Source organism: Pocillopora damicornis, chromosome 9, assembly GCF_964200805.1.
Source record: "Pocillopora damicornis chromosome 9, jaPocDami1.2, whole genome shotgun sequence".
Taxonomy (NCBI): domain Eukaryota; kingdom Metazoa; phylum Cnidaria; class Anthozoa; order Scleractinia; family Pocilloporidae; genus Pocillopora; species Pocillopora damicornis.
The window spans coordinates 14,874,195-14,878,358 of NC_142678.1; positions in this window are offsets into that span (position 1 = coordinate 14,874,195).

Consider the following 4,164-nt stretch of genomic DNA (forward strand, 5'->3'; position numbering starts at 1 on the left):
CACAATAAAAGTATACTATCCAATTCTTTTGTGCTCTTCGACAGGCCACTTGCATCCTTCAAAAATAACATCATCTACATCGATCGCCCAAACAATCACAAGACAAGGCTCGAACAATCTTTTGCATTTTGAAAATAACTTCCTTCCACACATCACACAATAATTTCAAGACTTTGCCGCTTCCATCTAAGTTACAGAAGAAAAATAAGAAGAAAGGTTGTCTCAAATACTTGAACCATTGTTTTTTCCGATCTATTTTACTGCTTCTTTTCTTTCTTTCGCAATTCTCGAGCGGGAAACCGACGCAGGCGCATACCAGCGGTTTCTCGTATCAAACTAAAATTTACGAAACATGCGCAACAAAATGCCCCTCTGCTGGCGCGATCTACATCTAAAATGAAGCCTCCTTGAGAAGACACGAAGACTTTCGTTCGAAGATCTTTCCCTACATTTGGTTATGAAAGTAAATATATTTAGATAAATCTGGTATTGAGAGATTTCCTTTACAGGAGAAGATTACATACCAAGAAGTTTATCGACGACGTCTTGCCTTTGTATCTCTTTAAGAGCTTTTATGAGGATTCCCACTGTTGCTTTTTTTCCTATTTTTTTAATCCAGTTTAGAAGCACTTTCCGTGCCTTTTCACGGCATGCGCTCTGATCAGCCTCAATACCATCCATAAGGGCTGATTCAAGCCCTAAGACTCCACCCAGGTCTCTCCAGTGTGTGACTAAGTCACCACATATTAACCGTATGTGTTTTTCAGTGACAGGAGTCTGCTCAAACGGTATATCACTATCGGGAACTGCAAAACATCATTAGGACAAAAATTGTGACGTAAAAAGAGCCGCAATAATTATAACTCCGAATGCCAATAATAGCAAGTAATGACTAGGAAGGGATAATGAGTAAACTGATACCGTTTATGGATTTATGGACATTTAAAAAACCTTCATTGCTGGCTGCTGAATCACCCATCCGTCCAAGAGAATCGGTTTTGAATCCCGTTAAATTTTGGTAATTTCCAGCCTCTGACTAAGCTAAATTAGCTAAAGGAAAGAAAAAAAAACATTCCTGTAAGGATAGTAGTTAGTCTACGATCAAGCCTTCTTTTTCTTTCAGAGAAAGCATTGTAACGTATTGTCCTACTCCAGAAAAAGGTGGTACGAATTATATCAAGAAGTAATTTTACCGCTAATACTGAACTTATATTTAAGCAATTGAAAGTTCTTAATCTATAAAATATATATCGATTCCAATTAGGGAGATTATGTTTTATTTGTTCAAGACAGGTCGTCTTCCCTACGCTCTTAAAAGATTATTTTCGTTTTCGAGTAGCATTCATAGTTATTACACCAGACAATGCAATTATTTCTCTTACATACCCCCTGCAGAACAAATATTAGACAGTTTGCGTTCGGTTTCCAAGGATCTTAATTTTTAAATTCTCTGAATATAGAAATCCAAAATGTTTGCTCACTTTCCCTGTCTAAGTCTAAATTGCGAACATTACTGCTAAGTTGAGGGTGTGAATAGGGTTAACCGACCAGCGTAAAAGGTTGAAAAATACTACCGACTACCGACTACCGACAAAACGAGAAAAAAATTACCGACTACCGACCGACAGAAAAAAAATTAACCGACTATCGACATGGGCCGACATTATCGATATTTGAAATGAATATATGACCTTCATATATTCTTAACCATCTATTATCGATATTTGTTTTCAGAAAAATGAGATCAGAAGAGCATTTTGTATTTTTTTCTAGTTTACGAAGGTAACTATAGAATTTCCTGTCATCTTCTTGCTTTTTGGCCGGAAGAGCATTTTGCAGAACAATTTCCGGTAATTTCCGAAAAATGAGATCAGAAGAGCATTTTGTATTTTTTTCTAGTTTACGAAGGTAACTATAGAATTTCCTGTCATCTTCTTGCTTTTTGGCCGGAAGAGCATTTTGCAGAACAATTTCCGGTACTCGAGCCCACGAAACCTCCCGCTGTAATATTTCAACCAGGTTGTTTGTTCATACGGTCCAACCGTGTCAGCCATGAGTGGAATCATAAAAGTGAGAGTGAGTTTTTTCCGAAAAGGCAAAGAAGTCGCAATCGAACGAAAAGAAAGGCGACCAGTGGAAAGTGAGGAGAAAACGTGAATCACGAGAAGAAGCGAGAGAGGATGAAATTTTGGCAAAGAGGATTATGATTGAAGGAGGTGACATAAAGCGAAACGGAAGGTAAGAAGCAGATCTTCAAAAGTTTCAAGAAGGTAGGCCTGAAATTACCATGCAGTCTCGTTTCCTGTAGGTTGTCATGAATTTCATTAGTTTTAGAACCCTGTGCTTTTTATTTAACAAAGACTGCCTTGTTTGTCCAACGAAAAAATAATGTCAAAAATACCTATTTTTTATATTTGGCTGTTTCTCCCAAAACCGGCTCAAAATTGTATTTTTATCGTAAAATTGTTCTTCCCTCTTTTGTATGAGCTTGCAAGAGATAAGATATGTCGGTTTGAAGAGGGTGAAGGCGTTGAAACCCTTCGGGTACTAAATTTCAAAGCTATAATCCAGTGTGGCTAAGTGTGAATCTCCCAGTTAATATTCCCCTATTTGAGGGGTTAACTGTGTCGAGAAATAGGAAAAGAAACTACTAGGAGTTAGAAATATTTATATGCTTACTTATTTTTTATTCTTTTTTTTTTTTTTTCAGCTCTTAAGGATCTGAATGGCAGTGTTGCCCCAAGCGAAGTTCAAGTTAAAAGTGGCATTTGTTTAAGAAGCTACGCTTGTCGTCACACTGACAGGACAGTTAGTGGATTTTGGTACAATCGTGAAGGAGTCTATTAAGCGTACATCCAGATGGGCAGCAAAGTACTATACGCATGACAGGTCGTACTATTACAATCTGTCGTGTCCCTTTCAGCTGTTGCAACGCTGGCACCTTTGCTAAGTGAAGGAATACCACCAGGTATAGAGGAACAGATGAAAGAATGGTTAGAGAGCTACAGACCAGTACGCCAAAGGACGGTTAGGAGTGAGACAACAAAAGATAAAGTTGGGGCCTTGCCGCCTGCTGTCTACGCTGTTCAACCCACCGCCAAACAGTCGTCAGTATACAATTTGTGGAAAGTGGGGATGTTTCTGAGATGTTCGAGGATCACAGAGAGGTACAGGTTGATGAATATGAGACAGATTCTGATGACGAAGACACCGAAAATGAAGAACATCTAGAGCTTTTCAAGAGGGCGTGTATTACCCGATCCGGCAGAGCTGTTCGTGCATTTGTGCGTCTCGACTTGTGACAATAAATAGTAAGTAACATTTGTATTTATGGCGCTTGCAACGGTATTATTACTTCGAGAGGATATTGGGACTGAGAAACTGGGATAAATACGCAAAAACAAACTAGAGTTAATGAAGTTTAAGGGCAATCAAATGATGCAATCTTTCAAGTTACAAGTTTTACACGTTATCTGGGGCTCAAAGTCTTGAAACGAGGTGAATTTTATAACAAACATTAACAATTAACATGCATTTTTAACCGACAAAGATCGAAAATTTCAACAGACAACCGACAACCGACAAGTGAACCCCTCCATACAGACCCTCTAAGTTGATTTCCTTCCTTTTTTTTCTTACTTTCCTCAAGCTGTTAAAGTATATGTTTGTTTGCTGGTGTTGTTGTTGTTTTATGTGTTTGGGTCTTTCCTTTTTATTCTTAAATATTTTGTATCTAAATCATGCCATACAATTAATATCTCACCTTTGTAAAATATGAGAAGCCTCAAGCTCACGTTGGTTTCTCTACAGATTTCCCCGTCACATGTTAAATTTTCAGCTATATCATATCAATGTGTGTGTAATTCCTTTTATGTCTACCGATGTATTATGATTAAAAATGGCAAAATAAATTAATAAAAAATATATACAATATACAAGCAATATTGCGACAAAACAAGAGTCGACGGTCGAGAAAACGAGGAAAAGTGATAATGCTGCGGTGCAAGAGTCAGTGGTCGGGCATTATTGCGCTCCCCAGTAAGAAATTAGCGGAAAGAAATTTGATAACAACTTTTATAATTCAACTTTCATATACTGTGCGAATTCCGATTTTCTGATTGGCTGATTTGTACCATTTGATACTGGGTTGTCACGAGACAACCC